At 30.1% G+C, this 6000-nt stretch overlaps 1 long non-coding RNA gene across 1 annotated transcript; it reads right to left on the bottom strand.

Annotated features, from left to right (window-relative positions):
- Nucleotides 1-841: 841 nt before the first annotated feature.
- LOC110271172 (uncharacterized) lies at nt 842-1357 on the bottom strand. Its single transcript, XR_002361569.2, has 3 exons — nt 1198-1357; nt 1048-1102; nt 842-968 (listed from the first exon to the last, which is right to left on the bottom strand). It is a non-coding gene; the product is annotated as an uncharacterized LOC110271172 (long non-coding RNA).
- Between the last annotated feature and the right edge of the window lie 4643 nt (nt 1358-6000).

Here is a 6000-nt window from a genome sequence, read left to right as displayed (position 1 = left end):
ATTAGATTGTACTCTTAAAACAGCATGGAAGGAAGTTTAAAAAGTTAAAGAACCATTGGAAACGAAGAAAAAGCATTTTTCCGAAAAACAGGGTCTATGCGTATACATGCATGCAACTTTTCCATTTCGCGTACGCATGCAAGCGTTCGCATATGCATACACCTCCAGGTTTTACCATTTTCGCGTACGCATACACATGTATGTGTACGCATGAGTGCCAAACAGAATGGCACGTATGTGTATGGGGTGTTTCGCATACGCATACACTCCCAGACTTAGAAAATTTTAAAAAGTTGCAGAAATCAGTTTTAAACCCTAAACTTTAAACGTTCATAACTTTCTCTACAAAAATTTATTTTCATCAAACTTTATATCAATTTAAATATCTTTTAATGAACTTTAATTTAAAATAAATTTCAACAAATTTTGAAAACGTAGGCTCAAGTTATGATCCGTCAAAATTTACTAAAAATTGGTTTTCACCAAATTTCACAACTAAACCAAACCAAAACTCTTACCAAATTTTTACTCACATTACATACTCTTCAACCCCAATAATCAGTTATATCACACTAAAACCATTTTTTTCAACCAACACACTCATCAATCATCATTCTATTCTTATCAATTATCCTAATCAACCTCATTCAATCTTATTACCAACCTTCAATACTATTTATTAACATCCACAACATAATTTATCAAAATAATCAAAATAATCAAATCATCATACATCATCATTCAATCAAATTCAACAACCAATTCAATCCCAACCTATCCTATGGGTCACTAGCCTAAGTGTCCAAAAATATTATATATTACATAGAGAAAACCGAAACCATACCTTAGCCGATTCTCAATATGTACAAAATCACTAATTGATCACACCAAGCTTAAACCAAGCCACCAATTTAACTCCAAATGCTCCCAAATATCCAATGAACATCCAACAAGCTCCAATATTCAAACTAACATAATACATTTCATAGAAATCAAAACTTAATACTCATAATATATCAATTTACAAGAGTTCTTAAAAAATCTTACCTTATGAACTAAAATTTGGGATAGAACCCAACAATCCCTCACTAATGGTTAATACCTAAACAACCAAAACACAAATTTCACTCAAAACCAAAACCCACAAATTCGAAATTTTTAGGACAGCAGAAAAGAGAAAAAATTTCGAAATCTTACCTACAAATGTTAGATGAGAGTAACGGACTCGGCAAGAGTTTCGCATAGCCGCTGACGGTACGCGAATCAGAGCACCGTAGCTCGAGATATGATGGATTGAAGAAGAGAGTGAATAATACCACTTCTTCCTCCTCTCTCTCACTTCTGCAGCTGCACTTAGTGTGTTTAGGTTGTGTTTGAGGCTGAATGGCTTTCATTTAAGCTTATATATATGTTGGGCTTGGTCCAACTCGTTAGTATTTTTGACAAATTTGACTCAATTTTAGGCCAAACCTTTAAAATTAGTGCCCGATTTTTAATTCTAAATGTTTCCTACTGTTTTTATTATTCTCGTTCAATACCGGACATACTTAAATCGGTACAGCCAATTAATTTACTAGTTTGCGTTTTTACGCAGTTTTTTGCAGAAAATTACGTTTTTCAATTCAAAAAAATCTACTGAGTCTAAATATCATATTTAAAATTTTTAATTAATATTCTAAATTTTTAAATCCTAATTTGAGTAATTTTAAATATTTAATTAAACAATTAATTAATTACAATTCTTATATTTTATAATTAAAATCAACTATTAAAAATTATTAAAACATCATTATATCAATATACTTAAACATTTTTATACGAACATTACTTTATCTTCTTCCAAAGCACGGAATAAAGAAACAAATTTATGCATGGCTTATTGGCACCTGCCACCTTATCATATCGTCATGACTCATGAGAGCGCAATCAAGTAATGAAATAAAATTTTAATCTATCTATCTAGAAGTATTTTAATTTCTCAAAATTTCTTGACTTCTTGAGATTAGAGAATTTGAAATTAAGGAATGCCTGGTAGCTTTTCGGGTAGAGACAAGAGGCATTTTCTTAGTGAGATGAATGATTGCTAATTTTGTCCAATCAATGGGGAAAAAGAAAGTCAGAAAAGATTATTCAAAGATCTCATTTTTCTTTTTTTGTATCTAATGATACATAGTAAATCAGAATTATCAATTGTGTATCCCATGACCTCATCTAAATTGAGTATACCAAAACACAAATAATGTTTGCATAACTTTTTAATTTATGCATTTTTTATATTTTTTATAGTATATGTAGAAGATAATTTTTTATTTTTATAGTTAATATTATCTTTTAATATCAAAAGTAAACGATATAAAAAATAAAAAAAATAGTATATATAATATTAAAATTTAATTTTAATACACTGTCAGTATAAAATAATTTTATACGTACATCTAATTATACAATATTATATTAGTAAAAATAACTAATTTTTATATTAATTATGTAAATAATCATCCAAAAAAAGATGTAATTACATAATTGTGTAATATATTTTATACTGCTAATATCAAAATTAAATTCATAATATTATTCATCCTCGTTATAAATAAAAAGTTAAAAACTGTTATAAGTATATTTATTATGAATATGTCCTAAACTGTAACTATAATTTAAATTTTAAGTAGACAATTATAAATATAATCTAGTTGAATTAACTAAGAGTTGGGTACTTACTACTTAGTTATAAATAGTAGTCCCTTGTTATATTTTGTGTACAACATCGATCATTAATAAAATCATATTTTATTTTTTCTATTCTCTTTTATTTTCCTTCTCTTTTCAAACTCTAATTTTTATTTTTATAACATGTTATTAGCACAAAATTCTACTATAAGACTAAGTAATTATCTTCTTCTTGTTATCCACTTTATTCTTCTCATTTTTTTTAAATCACAATGACCTCACAACATATTAAATTCCTCTTCCTTATTCTCAAACTTCATTGTTAATTTTTTTTTATACTTTCACGTTTTTTTTTTATATACCACACATAAACTATTTTATATCTATAACATTGCATCAATTTTTTTTTTTTATTATGCCTGACATGCTTTGCTTTACTATATGCATATCATGTACGCATTTATTATATGAAGTATATCCTGTAACATTAATTTATGTATTTTTATAGTAATTTTTACGAAAAAGCCGTATGCTTTCCTTCCTAATCCATGACATATACGCCATTTTTTTTTTCTTTTTTGTTTTCTTCGATTGCCTTTGAAAATTTTTCCGATCTTTTTTTATTTTTTTTCTTTTAGTTTGTTTCTTGTCTTTCCTCCCTATTTTTTCTTTTATTTGTTACATTATTATTATTATTTGGATTTTTTTATAATATTTTATTTAATATTAATATCATTTTTCAAAGTAAATGATAATTTTTTTATTTCTAAAAAAATTAACCGAGTTTTTCCCCATAACAATATATGTCTATGAATAAATGTGCTCTTGATCATTGCTTGTAAGTTGTGCTGTATTTGGGGGAGGGGGGGGAGGAGAGGGATTGTTTGTGTACGTGGTGTTTGATTTAAGTTATTTTATTAATTTCTTTGAAGTAAATAAGTTGGTAAAATAAAAAAAAGTAAAAGTTTAATCATTTTTAAATTAAGGTACTAAGATTCTTACATGATAAAAAATACAAATTTAACGGCGATTAACTCATTATTTTATCACTTACAATTCTCTTCACTTTAGAGAATTTTTTCAAATTCAAGACTGCATATCATGATTTGATGTTGGCTGAAATAAATAAATAAATAATAATGGAAATAAAGTTTTAAAATTTCATCATGTCAGTTGCATATTCTGAATGGCAATACATATATAGAGTACAGTACCATTCTGGCTTCAAAGTAAAGGGACGAAATTAAAAGGGGAAGCATCTCAATCACTTCATTTAATTTTATCTGTTGGCAATGCAAATTAAGTTTCCGCTAAATTTATGAAAACTAAGCTTCTCCACTCGTTTTAACCGAAAGTGGATCTTTTGGGATCAAACCATAAGATTTATTGCTATGAAAAGAAGTAAAAGAAAACAAGATTACTATTTTTAAGTGCATTCTTGAACAAGGTAAAATAATCACTATTGATGAAAGAGATTTCTAACCTTTTTGGGTCAAAATATTCATAATCGTTACTAAAGTTCACTAATAAAATTCCGACTTTTGCTAGAAACGTCATCAATGAGAGTATTATTAAAAGTATAGATTAGATATTAGTTACATTGATAAACAATTATGAGTTGAATTTTAAAGTGGTTTCTGAACCTACAATTGAGATTTTAATTTGTCTCTAACTTAAAATTATCCTAAATTTGTGTTTGAACTTAACAATGGTCGTCCCTAAGATATTTTATATCAACAAATTGACACTACAAAAAAAAAGGCCTATGGCACGGTATAGCTAGTAAAAAGGGTGACCATAGATCTATGGTCACGGTTTTTTACCGTGGCCTATTCTCTCGTGGCCATAGGTCTATGGTCACGGTTTTTTGATCTATAGTCACGGTTTCAATTTTTAAAATCTGACACTTTAGGCCACGTTTTTTTACCGTGACCATAGGTTAATCTATGGTCACGGTAAAAAACTGTGACCATAGCCTTATCTATGGTCACGGTTTAGCCTTTATGGTCACTCCTCCTTAAAACCGTGACCATAGATAAGGCTATGGTCACGGTTTTCACCATGGCCATAGCCTCCATGGTCACCCCTCTTTAAAACCGTGACCATAGCCCTATCTATGGTCACGGTTTTTCTCCGTGGCCATAGACTCTATGGTCACCCCACCTAAAACCGTGACCATAGCCTATCTATGGTCACCCCTCCTTAAAACCGTGACCATAGCCTATCTATGGTCACCCCTCCTTAAAACCGTGACCATAGCCCTATCTATAGTCACGCTTTTTCACGGTGGCCATAGAGTCTATGGTCACCCTCCTTAAAACTATGACCATAGCCTATCTATGGTCACGGTTTTTCACCGTGGCCATAGCCTCTATGGTCACCCCTCCTTAAAACCATGACCATAGCCCTATCTATGGTCACGGTTTTTCACGGTGGCCATAGAGTCTATGGTCACCCTCGTTAAAACTGTGACCATAGCCCTATCTATCTATGGTCACAGTTTTTCACCGTGGCCATAGCCTCTATGGTCACGGTTTTTTAAAACGGTGACTATAGCCTGTTGTTGTTTATGAGATTCAATTTTTTTAAATTATAATCACATCCCAAAATGATAATAATCACAAAATAAATCTAAAATTAAGAAATTCAAGAAATCTAAATCATAAAAGTTTCATTATAAGATAGATATGTTTAATCTTTAGTCTAAACAACACAAATCCAAATAGAGTTAAATTTTTCCAATTACATGTAATACCTCAAAAAGTACATAACACATCAAAATATTACATTTACATAACTAAGGTCATTGTAAGACCCATCCTATGTGATATTTGTATGGGACATATTTTCTTCATCACATCATGTCTTCCTGCACGTACGTAAAAGAAATAAACATGTTAGATATCTTGCAAAAATGGTTTTGATAATGCAATACATATGCAGCAAAAGAAGGGAAACATTCATCCACAACAAGACTCAAGAATTTTTTACAACCATCATTCACTTCAAACAGCAGCTATTGCAAGAATGTAGCAGTAGTGATAGCTTAGACTCATAAATTCATCAAAGTTATCACTACTGCACAAATAATTCAGAATTTAAACATTCCAGCAGCAGCCAACACAAGAATAAGGCAGCAATAATACTATGCAGCAGCATCATATAAACCAGTTTAGCACAAAAGTAAAACAATGAAATAGCAACATAGGATCAATAACAGTTTAAACCTAATCAACAGCACGAAGCAAACTAATTTAGCACAGGGCAGATCAATGAAGCAGCAGCAGGAAACTAAATTAGAACAGGGCAAGTCATTACCAGCACAGGAAAACC

Source organism: Arachis ipaensis, chromosome B4 (genome assembly GCF_059453495.1).
Source record: "Arachis ipaensis isolate K30076 ecotype BB chromosome B4, ASM5945349v1, whole genome shotgun sequence".
Classification (NCBI taxonomy): Eukaryota; Viridiplantae; Streptophyta; class Magnoliopsida; order Fabales; family Fabaceae; genus Arachis; species Arachis ipaensis.
The sequence above is the reverse complement of the archived record's forward strand: the minus strand, read 5'-3'. Positions and strand labels throughout refer to the sequence as shown.